The sequence below is a fragment of the Odocoileus virginianus genome, chromosome 23 (genome assembly GCF_023699985.2).
Source record: "Odocoileus virginianus isolate 20LAN1187 ecotype Illinois chromosome 23, Ovbor_1.2, whole genome shotgun sequence".
In the NCBI taxonomy this organism is placed as follows: Eukaryota; Metazoa; Chordata; class Mammalia; order Artiodactyla; family Cervidae; genus Odocoileus; species Odocoileus virginianus.
In genome coordinates, this window is record NC_069696.1 from 44216172 (window position 1) to 44240197 (window position 24026).

A 24026-nucleotide genomic window follows, 5' to 3' on the forward strand; every position below is an offset into this window, starting at 1 on the left:
GTTAATGTAAATAAGCAGTCCCAGAGGAGCTCTGTGCGGTCAGGCAGAGCTGGGTGTGCTTCCGAGTCTACAGAAACACCCTTCCCCCAACTGCACACAGGAAAACTGCATCTTCTGCCAGGTGTAAATTGGGGGTCATTTGAGAGATAGAGTCATGTAAGAATGTGAGTGACTTTTGTATAGGCTCAAGTACTTTCATTTAGTGCTGAAATCATGTCTGGTTTGGTGGAGGGAAAATTGGTTCTATTAGTAGGAAAAAACAAAACAAAACAGGCAACATTTAAAAGGAGGATGGAAAGTCGGTTAACCTAGATGGAACCATTCAGTGTTAAAAAATGGCCCTATCTTGGGTTCAAACCCTCCCTCTGACATTTACTGCTATGAGATCTTGGTGAATGGGAAAATATTATAACTGTCTAACTGGGGCTATTGTGAAGATGGAATGAGATAAAGCATGTAAAGTGCTTAGGGTTGTACACGGTAAGCACTCAATCAGTGCTAGTTGCTGAAACTATTTGGCAAACCACTCTGAATAACCTTAGCTGGTGATCTGAATAAATTTGTATTTGTGTCCCCTAATGCCACTCTCTCCTCCCTTCTCCTAAAATACACAACTGGGTACAAATCAAGAGATTAAAGAGAAAATGCTATTGTCACCCAGGTTCTTTCCTATGAACCTAGCTTATGTCGTTTGTTGGAATCAGAAGTCAGGTTGACAGAAGCCTCTAATTTCAATTCTTGCCAAATAACCACCACCACACAACTGCCATCACCACCCTAGAGAGTCTACAATAGAAAGATTAACTAAAAATATCCCCCAAACTTCTGGACACTGTGGCAATGACACATGGTAGCTTTGCTTTCTTTGCTTGCTTTGCAGGAGCTTGTGAAGTATTGTTTTGCCATATTACATAACATGAAGCAGGTACGCATGAGTCAGGAGAGTTGTCCAGTCTACTGGGTCACCAGCTGCCTGATCCTGGGCATGACATGTATTTTAAAGCTCACATATGTGATTCTCAAAGCCACAAGGAAGCAATTTTTGTCAAAACAGATGAGTCAAGTTTCAGCATCTGCTGGGGTGAGAACTTTGAGGCATAAAAGGCAGGGTAACATCAGAGACCCATGCCAGAGAGAAAAATCTCCTGGAAAAATAATCTTCTATTACATCAACATTAAATAACTTACTACTCGGAAACCTCTTGGTCAGTTAACCTCTTGGTCAGGAAACCTCCTGACCAATTGCCCTTTCTGGCTTGTATGTAAAAGCACTTTGAAATATAGTCCTGAAAAATATTAGGCAGCTTCCTTAAAAAAACAGAGAGAGCCTTGTATCATATTCTTACCAGAAGAGCTTAGGCAGTCATAAAATAAAATCCTCCTTGCACAGATTAGTTCATGACCTTCTGAAAAAGAAAAATCTGAAAAGGCAACCTCTTTAGTAAGTAAAATAATTAGCTGTTTATGTGAAGAAGATATATTATCACACTTATTTTTTTTTTAACTTTTCATTTTTGAAGCACTTCAAGAACTCATGGTAATGCAGTTTGCTTTCCCTGTAAACTACACAATAGATTAAATTTGACCTATTGCCTTTGGCAGATCGACATTTTTACTCAGCAAAAAAATTTAAAGACTTCTTTTGACACATCTTAAATCTGAGTTTTAAGTTACAGTGAATCCTTGAGTAACTCAGAAGATCCAAAAATGTAATTTTAATGTGGATTTGCAACCTCTTAGCTGCTTAACGTTTATAGTGGGGTTGCATGTGTGCTGATCTCAGTTCAGTTCAGTCACTCAGTCATGTCTAACTCTTTGCAACCCCATGGGCTGCAGCACACCAGGCTTTCCTGTCCATCACCAACTCCCAGAGCCTACTCAAACTCATGTCCATCGCGTAGATGATGCCATCCAACCATCTCAACCTCTGTCTTGCCCTTCTCCTCCTGCCTTCAATCTTTCCCAGCATCAATGTAATGCAAATTCAACCTGACATCAGTGAGATGTGGAGTAGGGAGCACAAAAGCATAGTTGGAACCCCAGCAGTGATGTTAACTCCTTCTTCTCTCTATGGGAGTTGTGAGGCTTCGCTTCTTGAGTTGATGTCAGTTTCCAAGTTTCTCATTACAGATCCAAGCTCCTTATCCAAGGCTAGCTTCTTGCGCATGCATTGGCTCATGACCCTATGCTTAGAGGAGCCTCATACTTAATTTAAGGCTCTGCTGCTGCCTACTTGAAATTCTCACTCATTTTTGAACATGGAGCTCTGCATTTTCATTTTGCATGGGACCTTGAAAATGGTGTCACTGGTCCTGACTTCACCATACAGAATATGAGTCTAGTGTTCGAAGGTACTTATCTTCCCTTTTAATCCATCCCCAAATTCAAGTCAATTATTTTATCTACTGCTCAAGTGAAGAAACAGTTATCTGTTTCCAGGAATTTTCTGGTTGCCCAGTGGTTAGGACTCATTGCTTTCACTCCCTGGCCAGATCATATTGTTTTTGTTGCTGCTGTTGTTTTGGGTTTTTTTTGGTTGCACCAAGTGGTTTGCGGGAACCTAGTTCCCTAACCAGAGACCAAACCCAGGTCCCCTGCAGTGAAAGCCCAGAGTCCTAACCACTGGACTTCCAGGGAATTCCCTGGGCCCAGGTAGGACACTAGATTAGTAAACTAAGATCCCACAAACCACAAGCGTGGCCAAAAACAAACAAATCAACCCCATAAATCAGTTTCCATTCTGGAGAAAGAAAAAAAAAACCACCAAAAAACTAGGTGTTTCCTAGGTCTTATGGTCCATTTGAGGAATTTTCAAGGATAACTTTGACTTTACATGATTTTTACCTATGGTCTCTCTTTAGAACCTAACCCCTCACATAATATATGACTTCAGTGTAAACAGAAAAATGTATTCAATGGAATTCCATCTCTTTTTCTCTCCCTTGTCCATCTTAAGGTACTAAGAAGGACTAAAAATCGATAAAGTGGGAAAAAAGTCAATAGAAAGTAGAAGAGAGGAAAATAATTTGGCTAAAATATGAATTAGATGATTGATCACTGCATGTTCAAAATTTATCCACAACTTTTTGACAGATTTTGTCATTATTTTTTCTTTTGGTCTTGAATATAAGGCAGATTTAGATTATTGACTGGTTTTGAGAGTGAATCAAAATATTTATTCTTTTTTAAAAATAATTAATTTACTTATTTTAATTAGAGGTAATCACAATATTGTGATTGTTTTTGCCATACGTCAATATGAATCAGCCATAGGCATACAAAATGTTGATTCTTGATCAAGTTTCCAAAACACCAAAACCAGTTTTTCCCCTGACTCCACGGAACCGAGTTGGTGTAAAATTGGAGATTATTTCTCATTCCAATTGCCTCTACCATCACACAGAGCATACTAAAAAGAAAACCAGCCTTAATACTCTCCTTTACCCGCCTCCATGAGTCCTTTCCACTTACCTGGGAAACACAGTCCTCTCCTGGAAAACAAAAAGGACTGTGAGGGCCAACAGAGAAGAGGACTCTGGGCAGGAAGTGGGAGGGGCCAAAGGGAGTTGAAGCTCAGAGGAGCACGTGAGAGGTCCAAGAGGTGATGGCTCAGAGCTCAGCCAAGACGGTCCTGCTCTTCTACTCCACCCCCAGGCCAGCAGCCAGCTGTCTTCTAAATGGCTTCCCAGTCCTGTCCAACCATGGATGAAGATTTAGGCCCTGTTGTATGGCAGAAACTAATACAACATTGTAAAAAATTTTTTAATATATTTAAATAAAAAATAGAAAAATAATCAATTGAAGCACCCAATGGAGTGGGGAAAGGGCTTCTAAAATAGAAGGGGACTTCCCTGACAGTCCAGTGGTTAAGACTTCACCTTCTAATGCAGGGAGTGCTGGTTCAATCAATCCCTGATTGGGGAGCTAAAATTCCCACTTGCCTCATGGCCAAAAAACTAAAACGTAAAACAGAAACAATGTTTGTAACAAATTCAAATTCAAAATTGGTTGTAACAAATTCAAATTAAAAAATGGTCCATGTTAAAAAAAAAAAACTTTAAAAATTAAAAAAAAAAATAAAGGCAAAGCCCAGAAGACATAAAGGAAAAGATTAAGAAACATGACTCTTCAGATAGTGTTCAACATTAAAGCATGAATTATAGAACAGCCACTGTGTTGTGATATCATTTATACTTGATTGAGAGCTGTCAGTAGAAGGCCCCTGTAAGTATTTTGTATATATGAAATGCATAGAAATGAGATGAAAAGTTAGCCTCTCAACTGTTTAGGAAGCAAGTTGGGAGATGTTTCTCATTTATTCTATATGCATACAAATGACTTTTTTTTTTTAACAATGAGAATGTATTCATTCATACATTATTAATGTAATTTCACACGCCTCACAGTGATAACTGCTCTTATCATTGAATGTCCTACCTTATTGATGAAGGGCTATTAACACCATACAGTAATATTCCCATCTCCTTTGTATTCACATTCTATAAAGTCATGATAAGAAAAGGAGCTTTTTATGTAAACTATGGAAAGCAATAGATTTGCAAAAGGCCCTTCAGTAAGGTACGTCAAAATTATTTGTGCTGGGGGGAGTGGAATAATAATATTTATTTCTCAAGTTGTTCCCTTCAGGCCCAATTATTAGTCAAAGTGCAAGGAGTTCACTTTGGCTTTAAAAGATGTTTGCTCCACCAACAACCACTTAAGGGTTTCTTCCCTTTGATAATAGAGCAAAGTGGTATGGAACTTAAATAATTGGATTCTTTCTGAGGATAAAAAATTGAGAGACCTGAACGTTTAGGTGTCGGTACAATAGCTTTTGCCCAAGTTCCAGGGGGTTCTAGTGGAAAGTATTATAGGGTTTATGACTGAGCAAAAAGCTATTCAGTGACTCACTGAACTGGTCAAGAATAGAAACCAAAACTCATTTCACGGCTTCTCTCCACACACAGAGAGTCACATGCAAGGTATTACCTATTGGCATAATTATCTAACTTCCATAACAACATGTCAACAAGCATACCACACTGTATCAATTAAGTGCCCAAAGTATTTGTAATCACAGTCCATTATTCTGGAAGGTTGCTTGGACCAGGTACTGGGATGGCTGGCTTTGCCTTCCAGATAGCGAAAAGAACGAAATGGTGCCAACTCTCCTAAAACATGAAGCTGTCTATGTGTCTCTCATATGTATATATGAAGCAGTCAAAGAAAGAACAAAAAAAATTGTAAATTCTGCTACAAGAAGAGCAGCAAAGTGTTTATGATTGATTCTCTGATAGAGATTGTTCATATTACAGGTGTGTGATGGAGTGTCTCCTGCCATGTCTGTAAACAAGAAGGTCACAGCCATCCGTGATTCCAGCCCTCCAAATATGAGGGCCCCCAGAAGGGAGAACAATGGGATGTGGGTAGGAGATGTGAAAATGAAGGATGCTGGCCCCAGGTAGCTCAGATGCATATGAAAGTGTCAGGCAAGTGTATGCTCCTCGGTTCTTTGTCTCATCACAACAAAGATTTGGAGTGACGGACCTTGAAGCCCCGTCGGCGGGTCACAGCTCTCGGGTCTTGGACAGACCGTGTTATAGCTCTCAGGTCTCCAACGGACCATGTTATAGCTCTTAAATAAATCAGTGTTATAGCTCAGTGTCACAGGTCTATTTTATTTAGATCATAGCAGGAAAATCCATCTTCAAGGAGTGAGGGCACGTTGATCCAAAGACGCGAAGAGAAGAGCGCCCCATCGTGGGGGAGAGAGAGAGAGAAGAGGGCTTTGGCTCCTCTGTTTATATGTTTCTCTGTCCCTGGGCCTGTCTTATGTAAATTGGGCCAGCCAGGAGTGTTGTTTGTTTTACCTGAGGTTCTCACTCCGGTCCTCGGACCTTCCGTTGTTCTATTTTCCCGGGCTTTTCCCTTTCAGTTCTTTTTAGCCACCGCTGTTCTGAACTCCTTTTTCCTATTCTAACTACCTAACAAAAGGAATGAGTTCAGTGAGCCCAGATGCTTGCATCTTCTCATACTTAGAGAGCACTAAATTCCTAAACTTGAGCTATCTGGTTTTCTTAATTAACAATAATCTTCAATGTTCAGACTATCTGCCTGCTTTGTTGCAAACTTCTATATAACCTGACTCTATCCCCTGCCTCCTCAGAGCAGTTTCTCAGGGCTCCTTGAGATGCTGCCTCCCAGGCTTGAAGTCCTAAAAACTTCCCACCCAAGAAAACAACTCTCAACTTTCAGGGTTTTAAGTAGATACAAGTAGACTTCTAAGTACATAATCAGCAAATCCTGGAAATCTGAGTAAGACATAATCATGGTCAAAAGAATTTTAATGCTCAAGCTGACTTTGCTGTTTAAAAGAAGACTATTGTGATAAAGTATAAATTTAAAAAATGATTTCCAATTGTATGTAGATCAAAGTTTTCAAAGTGCAAATAAATTCAGGTACAAACTAGCTCTTTATGAAGAACAAATGTATTCTGCTGGAAAGGGGCAATGCCTTCGATTCACACATACCAGAAGGCTCATCTATACCACTTATTATACTTATATTTTACCTGTCATAGCAGTCTGAACATGGGTTGGAAAAGAATTTCCAGACATAAAGTATTGCAGAAAAGAGTGAGTTAATTAAGAACAAAGAGCAGAGATAATATGGGCACAGCAAGCACATTGGGCCGATACCTTCTAACAGGCCAGGGAGAGTTGACCCTTTCCATCATTTAGTAGCCAGATTTTGGGGGCCTTGCTGGTGCCTCAGTGGGAAAGAATCCACCTGCCAATGTAGGAGACGCAGGTTAGATCCCTGGGTTGGGAAGATCCCCTGGAGGAGGAAATGGCAACCCACTCCAGTATTCTTACCTGGAAAATCCCATGGATAGAGGAGCCGGTCGGGCTCCAGTCCATGGGGTTGCAAAAGAGTCGGACATGACTGAGCGACTAAACGACAGCAAGGCATCTGGAGCTGGAGAAATTAGTGGAAATTAAATTAGCATAAAAGAGAGTGGGCTTATTAAAATAAATCTAGGTTGGAATCCCAGCCTTACTACCTAATAGCTATGTAATTTTAGGCAAGCAGCTTAAACTTCTTCCCATCCTTCCCATAATTCTTCCACAGGTACCCGCGTATGCGCCCGTGGTTTCCCTGACTATTCAGATGCTGTGTCTCCCCTGGACTCTCTAAATTTAACTCTTTCCACGTCTGAGTGGATGAGGAGCCACCAGTCACAAAATTTACTTTGACCCCCTCATTTGTAAGGAGTCTGACATCTCTCTTGGGGACAGACATGGAAGGAGTGGTCAGTCACTTCCTTGGGGATGCAGATGAAACTGATGCCATGGCTGTCTCATTAACTATCCTATTAAATCCGTTCCTCGCACTGGAACCCATGCAGCTAAGGGCTACTTCACTCTTCACGCCTGTCTCTCCAGTGCTGGGTGTAGTGTCTGGCTCATTATTCCCCTCCTCATAAATATTTTTCGAATGAATGAACTGCCCTAAGGCTGAGTCCAGGAGCGAGTTAGTGTGTTAGCTGCAAGAAGGGAGTCAGTATTCTGGGTAAGAGGACAGCATGACAAAAGGCACAGAGGGGAGAAATCGGAATGTGTGCAGACTGAAAAAGCAAGGGCAGGGACTTCCCTGCTGGTCCAGTGGCCAAGATTCCTTGCTCCCAGGGCAGGGGACACAAGTTTGATCCCTGGTTAGGGAACTAACCAGGGACTTCCCTGGTGACACAGATGGTAAAGAGTCCACCTGCGGTGCAGGAGATGTGGGTTCGATGCCTGGGTCAGGAAGATCCCCTGGAGTAGGAAATGGCAACTCATTCCAGTATTCTTGCCTGAAGAATCCCATGGACAGAGGAACCTGGCGGGCTACAGTGCATGGGGTCACAAAGAGTCGGACACGACTGAGTGACTAACACTTTCACTTTTTCACTTTAGGGAACTAGATCCCACATACCACAACTAAGAGTTCTGATGCAGCAACTAAAGATCCTGCTTATGGCAACTAAGACCCAGCACAGCCAAATAAATTAAAAAAAAAAAAAAAGAGCAAATGGCTACATTCTACATTATTTAGTTGTTTTCTCTTTGTTTAAGACTCACCAATATACTTTTTTAAAATTGTATAGAAAAATGGAGAAAAAAAGAGATGCTAGAAAAAAATGCAAAGGAGCTGGAAGCAGATGTGCGTACTTAAGAATCCAGCAAAGAAGCAAGTGTGGCTGGACTGTGGTGGAGGAGTGGAGCAGGATGGGAGGTTGGCAGTAACCCAGGGCCAGCTCCCAGGGAGCCTGGAAGCGATCAACAGTGATTGGAGAAGAGGGACAGGATGTGATAGAGGTTTTATTAGAATCACCCTGGCTGCGTGAGGATGACAGCCCAGCAGCGCGAGAGTTGGGAGTTTGTGGTCGTGATTCAGGCTGGAGATGCTGCTGCTTGTCCTGGGACTGTGCTGGCAGCCTGGGCCTCTGCACGATCATATCAGTGAATAGCAGTTGGTTGTGTGCATTTGGAATCCTGACCTGAGGTTTCCCTTTGAGGTGCAGTTTCCCTAATTCCATGTCTGACAGTGAGAAGGAGATTACCTGGGGTGGAAATAATTGAATGGTACATGAACAAGAACATAGTGTCATCAAAGGCCCTCAGGAAAATCCCCAAATGGCATCTGAGACTGTGGCATCTCCTTGTAATTAATTTTTCCTTGTCAAAGGATCAGATGGCACTAGGATATCAACTATTGCTCTTAACGATGGCACGCCAAGGCGAGTGCCATTGCTTAGTTCGGATGCTTTTGGCTTCGAGGAGCAGAAATCCAATTCAAAGAGACTTAAACAGCAGGGAAATCATCTCCCATAGCAGTGATAGTCTGTTTGCTTGGACATTTTGATACGTATATCTTTCTAGACAGAAGCCTCTGATTTGCTTGACCTTCTTTTTGCCCTAACATCTTCTGGAATAGTACAAAACGTAAAGAACCTGTCTGCCAATGCAGGAGAGGTAAGAGACAAGGGTTTGATCCCTGGGTCAGGAAGATTCCCCTGGAGAAGGGCACAGCAATGCACTCCAGTACTCTTGCCTGGAGAATCCCATGAACAGAGGATCCTGGCAGGCTACAGTCCATGGGGTCGCAGAGTTGGACACGATTGAGCAACTTAGCCTGCGTACACATGTGTATTAGCACTGTTTTTCTTCCTCTGTCAGAATGAAGCTCCATGAGGGCAGGGATCATTGTTTTATTCACTTATGTATCCTAAGTGCCTATGCTGGGGCCTCAAACAGTGAAACAAATATTTGCTGAGTGAATGAGTGAATGGATGAAATATCTTCCTTTGGATCCCAGTTCAGTTCAGTTCAGTTCAGTCACTCAGTAGTGAAATAAACATTTGCTGAATCAATGAGTAAATGGTTGAAATTTCTTCCTTTGGATCCCAGTTCAGTACTGTTCAGTCGCTTAGTCCTGTCCAACTCTTTGTGACCCCATGGACTGCTGAGGAAAAAAGAGTCATGAGGACTTCCCAATTTCTCCCCTGGGAAAAAAGTCAAGAAACTCTCCATTTGCTGAAATAGTTTCCTTGTAGCCTCCAAAAGGACAAGACTGGAAACTGCAAACCAAATCCCACTGCAGAGAGGAGGGGACTCTTTGGTAGGGTTGTGAAGGCTAAATAGGAGTTTCCAGGCAAATGTGGAATAGGAGAGGGCAGAATGACACTCTGGGGAGGGCAAATTACAGACACAAAAATGTGGATGTATGAAGCAGCACTGTGTGTTTAGAGAATTATCATTGGTCATGTATTTCTGGAGTACAAACTACCAGGATGGGAGTTACCAAAATTGAGGCTAGAGAGTTGGGCAAAGGCCAGAGTATTAATACCTTGTGTGTTCCGGTAAGGAGTTCTGGGTTTATTTTAGGTGATGAGTTTTCATCCAGAGAGTGAGAGGATCAGATTTATGTTTAGAAAGATCACTCTGGCATCCAGCGACAAAACGGATTTGAGAATAGCCAACCCAGGTCAACAAGACCCACTCCCACTGGAAAAATAATAAAGCTTTGGCAATTTCCCACACTGTCCACCAGGTGGAGGAAGTAAGCCAGAACAGCTTGGTTGCTGGCTGGGTGCGTGGAGAAAGAACAGGAGAAAGCACCAGCGAGGGTCTGTTTTCATGGACAGGAGATTTCTAGGTCAGGTGCCCATCACTCACAAAAGAACTGTAGTGATTTGAAAAAATTATCCAGCAAGAACTGAAAGTCTCTTAAAAGTCCGCAAATAGAGGACACGTTACATATCACAAAACATTCACACACTGCATTACCAGCAAGCCATTGGGAGGAACGAGGTAGAATTGTGTGTACCCACAATAAAAGAGTCCAAGTGAAAAAACCAAGTTGGGTGTATAATGTGAACCCAAGTTGTAGTGTATAATGTGATTGTTCAAATGGTTTACAAAGATGATCGTAAAATTGGTATCAGAGGTAAGTTCGAGAGCAGGCTTTGGGCATGCTGTGTGTATGTGTATGCTTATGTGTGTATATATGTGTGTGTCTAACAGTTCTAGGAGGTATAATTGGCATGCAATAAGCTGCACATATTTAAATGTGCAATTTAATGTTTTACATGTGTAAGCCCCTATGAAACCATCACTGCAATCCCAACAGGGAACATATCCATCACCCTCAAAAGTTTCTACACCCCTTCCCAATACCTGTTTACCATCCTTCCCTGCCCTACCCCCCATCTCCAGGAAACTACTGATTTGCTTTTTGTCAGTAAACGTTTGCATTTTCTAGAATTTTACATAAATGGAATCAAATAATGTGTCTTGCTTTTGGTCTTGCTTCTTTCATTTAGTGACACTAATTTAAGATTCATCTGTATTGTTAACTGTATCAGTAGTTAATTCCCTTTTATTGCTAGATAGCATTTTGTTGTATAGATGTGCCACAGTTTGCTTATACATTCATCTGATTGACATTTGGAGTGTTAATAGTTTAGGGATCTACAAATAAAGCTGCTTTGAGCATTCACGTACCACTCCTATTAGTCACATGTGCTTTCATTTCTCTTGTGTAAATACTAAGGAGTGGAATAGCTAGATCATGTGCTAGGTGTATGTTTAACTTTAGAAACTGCCAAGTTGGTTTTCAAAGTGGTTGTTTCATTTTACATCCCAACAGCCCTGTATGAATGTTCCAGTTTCTCTGTATCTTTGCCAGTATCTGGCATGATTGGACTTTTTAGCTTTTCTAATGGGTGGTTTAAATTTTCATTTCTTTAATGATTAACAATGTGCATTTCTCATATGCATATTTGCCATCAGTAGATCTCCTTTGGTGAAGTATCCAGTCAGTTTTTTGTGGCCTATTGACATTTCTATTTCACTTTATACTTCATAACATTAAAAATTTTTACAATGACCACATATCTCTTTTGTAATAAAACTAAACAATCTCAATCCACAGTACAGTAATAATTGCAATCTGAACTTCAAACTTAATAGTAGAATATGATGATAGTGAGGGCAAATCCTCATTGTATCTTTAAATAAAATATTTGGTTCCCAATTTCAAATTACTAGGAAATTACCTCAAAACCGATATTTTTTTCTTTCTTTCTTTTTTTTTCAAATTGGAGGCTAATTGTTTCACAATATTGTGCTGGTTTCTGCCACACATCAACATGAATCAGTCACGGGTATAGATATGTCTCCTCCCTCCTGAACCCCTCACCCATCTCCCACCCCATCCCACCCCTCTAGGTTTTTATAGAACACTGGGTTGAGCGCCCAGTGTCACGTAGCAAGTTCTCACTTGCTATCTATTTTACACATGGTAATGTCTATGTTTCCATGTTACTCTCTCAATTCGCAACCCCCCCTCCTTCCTCTGCTGTGTCCACAAGCCTGTTCTCTGTGCCTGCGTCTCCATGGCTGCCCTGCAAATCAATTCATCAGTACTATCTTTCTAGATACCATACGCATGTGTTAACACACAATATTTGTATATTTGTTAATATTTGTTAATACATAATATTGTGTATTCTCTTTCTGACTTACTTCACTTTGTATGATAGGCTCTAGGTTCATCCATCTCATTAGGACTGACTCCAATGCGTTTTTTTACATACATATACATATATGTATGTATATATATATGTGTGTGTGTGTGTGTGTGTGTGTGAAAGTGAAAGTTGCTCAGTCGTGTCCGACTCTTTGTGACCCCATGGTCTATACAGTCCATGGAATTCTCCAGGCCAGAATACTGGAGTGGGTAACCTTTACCTTCTCCAGGGGATCTTCCCAACCCAGGGATTGAACCCAGGTCTCCAGCATTGCAGGCAGATTCTTTTACCAGTTGAGCCACAAGGGAAGCCCAAGAATGCTGGAGTGGGTAGCCTATCCCTTCTCCAGGCAATCTTCCTGACCCAGGAATCGAACCAGGGTCATATAGCTGAGTAGTATTCCATTGTATATATGTACCACAGTTTCTGCATCCATTCATCTGTTGATGGACATCTAGGTTAAAATCAGTATTTGTATTTCACTAGATTATTGCATTTGAGAGATCCCACGAGTTTAGAACTGTGGTGTTGGAGAAGATTCTTGAGAGTACCTTGGACTGCAAGATCAAACCAGTCAATCCTAAAGGAAATCAGTCCTGAATATTCATTGGAAGGACTGATGCTGAAGCTAAAACTCCAATACTTTGGCCATCTGATGCAAAGAATTGGCTCATTGGAAAATACTCTGTTGCTGGGCAAGATTGAAGGCAGGAGGAGAAGGGGACGACAGAGGATGAGATGATTGGATGGCATCACCGACTCTATGGACATAATTTTGAGTAAACTCCAGGAATTGGTGGTGGACAGGGAAGCCTGGTGTGTTGTAGTCCTTTGGGTCGCAGAGTCAGACACGACTGAGCAACTGAACTGAACTGAACTGAACTGAGTTTAGGCTCAAGTGAACCTGCCTGGCTTCAAACTCTAGCTCTTCTATTTATCAGCTGTGTGATTTGGGGGCAAATTCTCAGAGCTTCAGTTTCCTTTCTTCTTTTTAAGATTCTGACATATCCTTTACCTCATAGGCTCATTTGGGGGGGATTGAATTTGATATTATGTTATATCTAGCACAATAGCTGGCATGAAACCTGTTCCACAAATATTAAAACTTCTATGACAAGCAGTTTCAGTGTCTTGACCACTGGTGGTTCCATGCTCAAAATTCAAGCTAGGACTAAATAAAGCAGAGTCACAGTGTTTTGTAAAGGAGCTGTTGAAACCCGTGTCAAGACAGGCAACATCCTTTGTGATAACAGAGATCAGCCCTCCCTTGCCCGCATTTGTTTGGAAAGAATCTGACCAAAGAGCTCTGGTTTGTACTTGGTTTTGAAAGTAGGGTGAAAACACACACACACAGAGGAAACAGGAAACTTAGGTTGAAAATGGACTTTATTGAGTATTTTAGCAGATGTTGACTTCCTTGGAGAGCCCTCAATATCCTCTGTTGCTCAACCCACCAAATAGTCTTGTAGACAGATGTTCACGTTGCCCTGCAGGGTGGGGCAGTGCTGGAGCAGACCTAATGTTCTTCATGTCAGGGTGATTGTCAAGTTCATGTTATTGAGGTTAATGTCCATCATAAATGCTGTACATTGTGTAATGCAATAGAAAGAACCTTGGCAGCCACAGTCAAAGAGAAGGCTTTAGAAGGGAAATATGAGCAGCACAAGCTGAACACATGACTAGAGAAAGGAACTCAGAACTGAGGACTCCTGCAGGTCTCACCCCTGAATCTCTAAGGGGCCCCAATCTGCAGGCTTCTCTATCCTTAAAGTCCTAGGACACTTTGCCTCAACCTTTGTTATTAGCACCTTTGTTATTAGGATTATTATATTTGTTATAATCCCCCTGGTATGGGGACTTGTGGTGGTAGTGGCTTCACTGCTAAGTTGTGTCCAACTCTTGTGATCCCATGCACTGTATGTACCCCACCAGGCTCCTCTGTCCATGGAATTTCCCAGGCAAGAATACTGGAGTGGGTTGTCACGTCTTTCTCCATGGGATCTTTCTGACCCACGGATAGAACCTGTGTCTCCTACATTGCAGGCAGAGTCTTTACCAGTGAGCCACCAGGGGAGCCTAGTATGGGGATTACTTGTTCACTCAGCTGTGAGTCCTAAGAAACTTAATGACTAATCTCTTAAGAATTACAGCTTGTGCATTTTTCCAGTTTTGTATATCTCCAGCATCTCGCACAAAGCATGGTCTCAATTCTGTTTACACAGTTAAAAGTAATGGGAGAAGTATAAAGAGTTTGCTATCCACTAATATAACTGCCTTGTAAGAAGAGTGGATTCAACTTTGAGGAAAGGTCATTTTGTTCAGCTGGGCACCTGGAAGGGTCAGGGGCTGAGTTTGGAGGTTGGGGCCTGAATGTACTATACATACTGGAGAGGAGGGTTTGGGGTTGGGTATGAGGTGAGGGCAGGGCAGGAAAGCAAACAGAGGTGGCAGGGGGTGGGAGGAGACAGATCCAATAAGATGCTCACAGAGCAAAGCTGCCAATAAATAATACATTTCCAGGGCCTGTGAGCAAAGTGTTGTGTTGTGTTCTGTTCTGTTCTGTTTTCACAGGAATGTTAACTATTACTATTGAAGCTGCTTGAGTTCAGCTGTGGAAAGCTCTCCAGTACCTTTCATAAAGTCTATACATGTTCAGATTAGCTGGTAGAGCAGGTTTTCTGTAGAAACCAAGGAAGGAGCTGAGTTTCCATCTGGGTCAGGGACAGAAAGGTGAGACCATTTCCTGAATGAACTAGTTCAGTGGAGTCAGGAGCTGGAGGCAGAAACAGCCTTAAGAAGGTAATCTTAAGAAAGAAAGCTCCCAGGGAAATTGCAGAAATCTTGGGTAAGGCTTTTAAACTTCTCTTAGGACATGAATTTGGTAGCATCTGGCTCACTTTATCTTACGGTGCAGAGAGATTGCAACCAACATCTAGGATGCAAAAGGAAGGAGATGATGAAAAGAAGGAAAGAGTAAGAGAAGAAGAAGAAAAGATAGGCAGCTATGTAAGATTCAAAGAAGCGAGTGGACATCAGTCCCAGAGTTAAGGACATGGGACAGGTACAGAAATTCTCACGAGAGAGGTAAGCCTGGAACTAGCCTTGAAACCTAGATCTACTGCTTAAAAGAAGCTTATTTCATATATATAAAATATATCTATTTATTTTCTTCTCTTATTGGGGAGGGTGGGGTGTATTGTGGGCCAAGCTCTAAATCCTGGCTATCAGCTGTGTGACACTGGGCAAGTTAATTAAGCTCTCTGAGCCTCAGTTTGTAAACTGGAGACACTAAAAGTACCCACCTCATAGGCTTGCTGGGAGATTTAAATAAATTAATCTATGAAAGTACTTAGCATAGGGCCTGGCACAAGATAAATATTCAGGAATATTCCATATATAATATCCATTTTTAATTATGTTTATTGAATGAAATTTGGAAAATACACGGGAAAGCAGACTGAAAACCATCAATAGTTCCACTACCCAAAGGAGAAAACCACAGTTAAGATTTGAGAGTACACCATTCCAGTTTCCAGTTATTACTTAGTTTAGTTTGCCTTTTTTTCTTTCTGTAGTGCTGGTCATTCTAAATATAAATCTTAAACTCTAATTTTTATTAACTGAAGAATTTTTCCCCATCTTATTATAATCTCTTCAAAACATTTTAAATGACTGTATTATAGTTTTAAATTGATGTATTGTAATCCACCTAATCATTTTCCTATTGTTAGATATTTGTGTGGATTCCAGATTTTTCCCCTATTCAAAATAGTTCATAATCTGGGCATAAACCATTTCCTTTATTTTGTATTGATTCTTTAGAAATGATTCCTTAAAATGAAATTCCTGCTGTAGAAGGTACAAGTAGTTTTAATGCTCCTACTTGTCAAGAGACTTCTGAGGGTATCTGGAGGGGGTGGCCCATATTTCCTGATTCTTCGTTTATAGTCCTCTTTCTCATCTCCTTTCCAAAAGCAGGAGGAAAAGGAGGGAAGTGATTAACCAGATGCCCAGGCACTCCCTGGGTCATCTGTGTCAGTGGGCAGAATCACCAGGCAGAAGGAAGTCTGGCAACGGACACAGTTTCTTTTTGCTGCCAATCTGTTGAATGCAGTCTGAGAGACCAGGCCACCCAGAGCATGAAATCCCAAAGGACGCCTGGGATTCTCCTTTGCTCTCAAAACTCTCATGTGGCAAGCCTGCCTGAGACCCTCCTTGCTGGGTTCAGAGGCAAACACGAAGATTTCTTGTGATCTCTTTCTCTGTGGCTCCGTCTCACCCAGCACTGATAGATGGGCATTGAATCTCCCTTCCTCGCAAAGGGCTGACCCGATATTCAGGTCAGGGGAGAGGGCTGCCCCTTAGGTGTCTGGCTGTGACCTTGCTGAATAGTTTCATGTGTCAGAATTCTGCTTTGAGGGGCAGAGACTAAAGCCCAGCCAAAAATAAAACCCTCCCTTGGGGTTTTCCCTCCTTTGGGGACCCCTTGGGGAGATTTCTTCCATTGTAAATGGAGGATAATAAAAGTTTCAGGTAGGATTCAGCATCTCTGGCTGCATTGCAGGAAGTTCTCTGGATTGCTAGAGAAATCCAGCCTGGATAGCTTACAGACAGTGGTGTGCTAGTAAATGTTTAACAACTGGCTCTTTAGGGGGAAAAAAAAAAAATCAGCCCTGATTCGCAGTGTTTGCATATTTGCATGGGCTGAAAATGCCCCTGTGGCTGTAGAGTTAATACTTCTATCAGGGCTGATTTCAAGTTTTAACTCTTTAACAACTCATTCATAAGATTCCTAACAATTTAATTGGCTCTTGCAAATCAGAGGAGCCCACTCTGGTGTAAACTAAGGAAGAGGGTTGATTGGCTCATGTTATTGACACATAGGGAGGGCAGGGACACAGAAAATGACCTCAGGAATGATGGGAACTGGGGAATCTAGTGCCAATCAGATCCTTTCTGCAAACCAGCCTTTTTTTTCCCTCCTAGTACAGATGTACTCTCTGCATGTTTCAACAGACATGACTGCTGGCAGCTTCCAGAGTCACATCTTTATGGAATCACAACCAGAGAAAAGGAAGGGCTTATATTTTAGCCAGCACTGGTTTGAAATTCCCAGCAAAGGGCTTTCATTGTGTCCTTCCCTTACGGCTCAGAGGGTAAGTTCACTGCCTGAGCATCGTGGGTGTGTCAGAAAGGGGAATGGAGGGATGCTGGTCAGATATAACCCATGATTCCTGTAATAGTGACCATCTCAGTACCATCAGAATCTGTCCCAGTGGCCTCCAAAGTGGGCGAATCAATGACAGCATGAAGGAGCCTACCTTGGCATTATATGCCATGGTTAAAAAACCCAAAAAACTCAGCTAATTTTATACAAAATAATAACCCATTGGCATTTTAAAATACTTTTATTTCTTATATCACAAGTGAGGTTAGCAATAGGCTCCTACATGTTGAATAATTGCATTTTTTCTTTTGTGAATTATTTTCATGCCATTTTCTCACGTATCTCCTGAGGTTTTAAGTCTTTTTTTTATTTAAATCTCTTCATTCAACAAGTATTTACTGATCTGTAGACTTAAGAAATACATTAGCAAACAAGATAGTGTTCTGGTCTTCAGAGTACTTACTCTATTTGCATGACCTTTTTAGATAATAATATACTGACATTTGTTTGCCATATTTATGACAAATATTTTCCTGTATTTTTTTGTATTCTTTAATATAGTACTTTTATATTTTATGTAGTTAAATCTGATCCACTTTCCCCTTTTAATAAAATCTTTTCCTTCCATGTTTAAACTCCATTTCCTCACCACAATTTTTAAGATATGATTCACTTTATTTTCTACTTGTCTAAAGTTGAAACTTTTGTATTTAACGACTAATTTCATTTGTAACTTGTCACAGTGTGTGGGTGAGCTGAACATCAAAATTGGTCACTTTTTCCAAACATTTAACAGGAATTCTTCTTTACTGATTTCTAAAAATGACAGAACTGTGATTAATGGAGAGGTGAGGTAGGGGATATTGAAGGACAGTTGGAATTGCTCAGTTTAGGGAACTCATATGGGAAATGTTGAGGAAGGGGGGAATACATAAGGCATTAATGGGGAGGGTTGTTTGGAATGAAAGGTCCATATATTGTAGTGATACCTAACTAGGGATGAACATACCTATTGACTAGAGATTTAAAGAAGTACTCATGCCTGGGCCTTACTATTAGCAGGGGTTTTTTGTTGCTGTTGATGATGTTTGTTTTTTTTAAGAAATGAAGAAATGGTGACATTTAAAAAAATAATTTTTACTAAACTTCAACAGGTCAGCTTCTTTCTTCTCTACTGTGTTAATTCAAAACACATTGCCCAAAGATTTTGCCCCATGATATAACCAATATAGCAAACCATGAAAATCCTAACCCTTACTTTCCAATGACAAACTTGATTGGACCATTCATATTGCTACCATAAACCCTTGAACTGCCATGCTTAATATTCCAACTCTCAAGAGTTTGTGAGCAATATTGAAAGCTTCTGAATCTAGCTCTTTGTATTGAAATCTTGAATCTTGCATGTTGCAATGCTGTACTTGGGGAGTAAGTTGATGCAGTTGGAAATGAGTAGTTTTTTTTGCCCTGCACGTGGAGAAAATCAATTCTTCTGCCTCATAACCACATCTTGACACATGTCTGCACATTTGGAGTAAATTTCCCTTCAAATAGTGAATGTTTTCTCTTGACAATCGAGGAGAATTTAAAGAGTGCCTTAGTCTACTCAAGACTTGGGCTTTCCTGGTGACTCAGCTGGTAAAGAATCCTCCTGCAATGTGGGAGACCTGGGTTCAATCCCTGGGTTGGGAAGATCCCTTGGAGAAGGGAATGGCTACCCACACCAGTATTCTGGCTTGGAGAATTCCATGGACTGTATATACATGGAGTCGCAAAGAGTCAGACACGACTGAGTGACTTTCAAAAATAATAGTATTAGTCTACTCTAGACGTGATAACAGAATACCATAATCTGAGGATGTCTTAACAGAAATTCTTCACAATTTTTGAGGCTAAGAAGTCCAAGATTAAGGTGCTGACCATTAGCAGTTTACACAGCAGGTCAGGGTTCATCTCTCTTTAAAAAAAACTTCATCATCCTGGGAAAGATTGAGGGCAGGAAGAGAACAGGGCAACAGAGGATGAGATGGTTGGATGGCATCACTGACTCAGTGGACATGAGTTTGAGCAAACTGCAGGAGATGGTGAAGGACAGGGAAGCCTGGTGTGCTGCAGTCCATGGGGTGGAGTCAACAGTCAACAGTCATCAGAGAGTCGGGTATGACTCAACAGCTGAACAACGACAGGCACTGATGATGTAGAAAATTGTGAAGAATAAAGCCAGTTCAATAACTAGGGAGCAGATTGGGAGAGTTGTCAATGCCAACTGAATGCAGTTGCAGGCCCAGGAAGCCTCTGGGGGAAGAATAGAAAGAACATGGTGGACTTGGATTCCAGCTGATGTAGGTTTCAATCCTATTTTTGCCCCTTGCAGACAGACTGTTATCTGGGCAGATCACTGGTCTGCACTGAGTCTTATTTTCCGGCCCTAAGCAGACTTAATAACATTTACCTAATAGGGTTGAGATGATTCATGGGAAATTAAGTATAAAATGCCTGGCTTAGCACCTGAAACATTAATTCTCCCCTCTTCCTCTTGAATGAATCTTTGGCCCACACAGGGCTGCTTCGGGATAAACTGATGTAAGGCATTTCCAGAGAAAACATGCAAATACGTGTCAGGATGAGAAACAGAAAGAGGTCCAGGTTGTCCTTTAAGCCCAGAAATTCCAGAAACCTTCAAAGAGCCTGTACCTTTTAGGAGAAGAACTCTTCTTCCTTAGAGAAATGGAGAGATGTTTTGAACTTCACCAAGGCCTTGCCTTCGTAAGTCAGGCAAAGACAAAATCTGGCTCCACTAGAGGCCACCTCTACTCAGCAGCACAGATAATCCCAGCCCCTGGGCAGCTTAGCCTGTAAACCAAGGACAGCTGCTGTGAAAACAACACACGCATAGTCATTTTATTAAAAAAAAAAATCCTCATACAAATCTGTTCACAGTGCAAAGAATCCCCTTTCTCAAGGATGGAAAATGCCCTTCCTTCTCAGAAGATCCACCTGCCTTAACTTCATTTCATTGATATTCATTTGGTGACTTGACAAATATTTATTGATATCATTTCTGTTTGACAACTACTTTGGAACTGGCCTCTACATAGGGCTCATTTACAACCAGTTTTCCATGCCTCCCTGCATTTCAAATCGACACCAAATATTTACCTTGAGATTGGGTGCTAATCAGTATTCCTTGGAGATCATTCATCCAAAAGGCCGCGGGGACTGATGGAAAGGAGAGGGGTCTGGAATCAGATACACATGGTTCAAACCTTGACTCTCTCTTTAGGGATGAGCTGTGTGACTTTAGGCCAATTTCTAAAACACTCTGAGATCCAGCCTTATTTTTCTCTAAAATGAGACTGACTTTCTTACTCTAAAGCCAATGCTCTCTTCCTGGAAGAACAGCATTTTCTTGGGTGAAGTGGAGGAAAGAGCTCATTCATTCTAGAAGACAGGAACTTGTGTGGTACCAAAGAGGAGAGAGAAAGAGCTCATAGCCTACAAGGTGGGTGTGTTTGGGAACAAGGAGAGATAACACTGGGACAGCAAAAGATGGGCCCTTCTGCCCCCAGTCACAGCCCACTTTAGGGCAGGTGGCTGGGAAGTCCCTGTTGATGGAGGGGCTTTGAGCTACAAGGGGATGAATGCACTAAGATTGATGTTGTAACTGAATTGCAAGCTTCTTATGAGTAGAGTTCTCATCTGTATCACCTTCATTGGATGTCAGAGAAACAGACCAAGAGAGAGATGGTATTTTTTTTTTTTTTTACTTGAAGAAAGAACAAGGGAATCTAAGCTTATTGAAGCAAGAGGGGCTTAAATTAGATAGTAATACTGACTTTCCCACTATGAGAAAAATACAAGATTATCCTAGCTCACCAAGGAGTCTCTTTTCTAAGTGATTTGGAATCTTTTGGATGGCGGAGACTCAGAGGAGTTTGTTCATTAATTAGTGATTCTCAAGCTCTTCTACATCACTGGACAAGCCTATCAAATCACCATGAGGATCATTGTGTTTGAAAGTTTCATGGTAAGCTTCTGGTTTCATCACTCTGATCTACCCCTTTCCCAGCAGAAAACTTTTCAGAGGCTAATTCAGAGTTGCAGACAGCAGGTTGCTAGCTCTGGCTGCTGGGTTCCAGGTGATGTCCCAAAGCCAACGGGGACGCTGTGCTCTGAGCCTAGATACTAGCTGTTTGTTCCTAGAAAATGAGGGGCTCAAGACTGACTGGAAGTCACAGACTCTGAACTGTAGACTCCCTTGTCCACCTTTCTAAAGGTTGAGGAGTTCAACCCAAGTGATTCAATATTGCATTTACATACAATTCTGGTAGCACTTTAAGACTTCAGAATTTACAGAGCATAAGGCCAACTGTAAGGAAACAAGTCTCCAATGCAGCTAAACTTCAAGGGATAATCAGATGTTAATGGTTAGGGACATAGTGGGATTCAGTTCACTGAGCTCTTACTAGGTGCTGGGTCCTGGGTTGGGTACTGGGTGGAGGCGCGAGAGACCCAACATAAGACTGGTGATGACAGTGATAATAAACATGTGCAAAGAGTTGACCGTACCCCAGGCATTGGTTTCATTTGTTCATTTATTCATAAACAGTAGGGGCTTCATAAATATTTGTTGAATGAACTATTCACTTGCCCCTGTTACACTGGCCTCTTCTCTGTTCCTCAGACGCACCCCAGGGCCTTTGCATCGCTCTTTTCTCTATCTGGAAGGCTCTTCTTCCAGACGTTTGCATGGCTGACCCCCTCAATTCCTTCACATCTTGACTCCAATGTCCCCTTCTCAGTGAGGTCACCCTGACCACCTAAGCTAAAATTGCAACCACCCTCTCAATCCCAGGGCCATCCTGGTCCTTTTTCCTCACTTTGCTCTTTGCCCTTAGCACTATCCAGCATGCTGTTTGTTGTTGTTTAGTCGCTCAGTTATGTCTGACTCTTTGCCACCCCATGGACTGAAGCATGCCAGGCTTCCCTGTCCTTCACCATCTCCCAGACCTTGCTCAAACTCATGTCCGTTGAGTCAGTGATGCCATCCAACCATCTTGTCCTCTGTCTTCCCCTTCTCCTCCTGCCTTCAATCTTTCCCAGCATCAGGGCCTTTTCTGGTGTGTTATTGCCTGGTCTCCCTGCTGGCACAAGAGCTCCATGAGCACAGGGACTTTGCGCAGCTTTGTTCACTGCTCTTGCCCGCATGCCTAAGTCAGATGCTCAAATCTACCCAATGCATGAATCAAATGAAATGCTTTCTTAGTATCAATTATCCACCCAGCAGTAAGTACTAAGGATAGTGCAGTGAATGAGGCAGACAACAGTTTTTGCCCTCTAAAGCGTGTGTGCATGCCAAGTCGCTTCAGTCATGTCCGACTCTTTGTGACCCTGTGGACTATAGCCTGCCAGGCTTCTCTGTCCATGGGATTCTGCAGGCAAGAATACTGGAGTGGCTCCAACGCAAAGGTCCCCAACCTGTGGGATCTAATGCCTACTGATCTGAGGTGCAGCTGATGGAATAATAATAACAAAGTGCACAATAAATGTAATGTGCTTGAATCATCCTGAAACCATCCCCGGCCCCAGGTCTGTGAAAAAAACTGTCTTCCACAAAACTGGTCCCTGGTGCCAAAAAGGTTGGGGATCACTGCTCCAGAAGACCATGGCCTGGTGGGGATAAGATATCACACTAATTACACAATAAGATCTCCATCCTGCTGAAATATGGCATAGTGGGTGCTTTACTGATATTATTTCGCTGAAATCTCACCACAACCTTAGGTCGTTGGTACGATAAGTCACAGTCTATGGATGTTATTTTCATTTTTATTGTCTAGCTGAAAATACACAGATAGGCTCTGAATTATAGAAAGGCTGGGTCTATCTAGTTGGCATATATTAATGATAATCACGTATGTGTTCTGCTGTTTAGTTGCTAGGTTGTGTCTGACTCTTTTGCAATCCCATGGATTGTAGCCCGTCAGGCTCCTCTCTCCATGGGATTTCCCAGGCAAGAAGACTGGAGTGGTTGCCATTTCCTTCTCCAGGGGATCTTCCCAACCCAGGGATCGAACCTGTGTCTCCTGCATTGGCAGGTGAATTCTTTAGCATTTGAGCCACCAGGGAAGCCCTATCTATGTGTAACTTAGCTATAATGGTCTTTGTTCATACTCATGACTTTCCGTGAATCCTGTGATGTGTTCGTCCTGCTCTGTAAGCGAGGACTAGAGAAGTTAAAGAACTTGCCAGAGGGACACTACCAGGTAGCGTCAAACCAAATCTGTATCCTCACCACTCTTCCTCATTCTGAACAACCCAAATGGTGGAGGGACTAATCGGGGTATGGGGTAGTCAGGGACTAGATTTTGCTAGAGAAGGAGGCAGTTGGGACTTCCAGGCTGAAGGGCTGGGGAGAAGACCTTGAATAGAGAATGAAAGCTTGCAGGTGGCTGTAAGTCAGGGAGAGGTAGGCTGAGTAGGATCCTAGGTGAGTGAGGAGGCATGGTTCTCAAACTCCCATCCCCCAACACACTCTTGGTCATTGTGGTTTGATTCTAACAAGGAGACATGGGAGATTCTTGAGCCATGGGCAGGATGAAAATGGTCTCTGAAGAACACAGTTTTTGCAGAGCTACCTCTCCATCCCATTCACTGAAGAATACATTATGTCTACATACCTCTTCAGCTTTTTTGGTTAAATTAGCAAATTATCTAAATCTATCGCAAGACATTGCATTTCCACATTTCCACCTCTAAGCTTTCAAAACTTTCTTTCCTAACAC

At 41.9% G+C, this 24026-nt stretch overlaps 1 protein-coding gene across 1 annotated transcript in view; it reads right to left on the reverse strand.

Moving 5' to 3' along the window:
* Nucleotides 1-3495, reverse strand: part of TCP11L2 (t-complex 11 like 2) — a 42445-nt gene extending 38950 nt beyond the window's left edge. Inside the window, exon 1 of the mRNA XM_020883174.2 lies at nucleotides 3472-3495. The gene's annotated coding sequence lies outside the window, so the exon portion shown is untranslated. The remainder of the gene's footprint in view (nucleotides 1-3471) is intronic.
* Between the last annotated feature and the right edge of the window lie 20531 nt (nucleotides 3496-24026).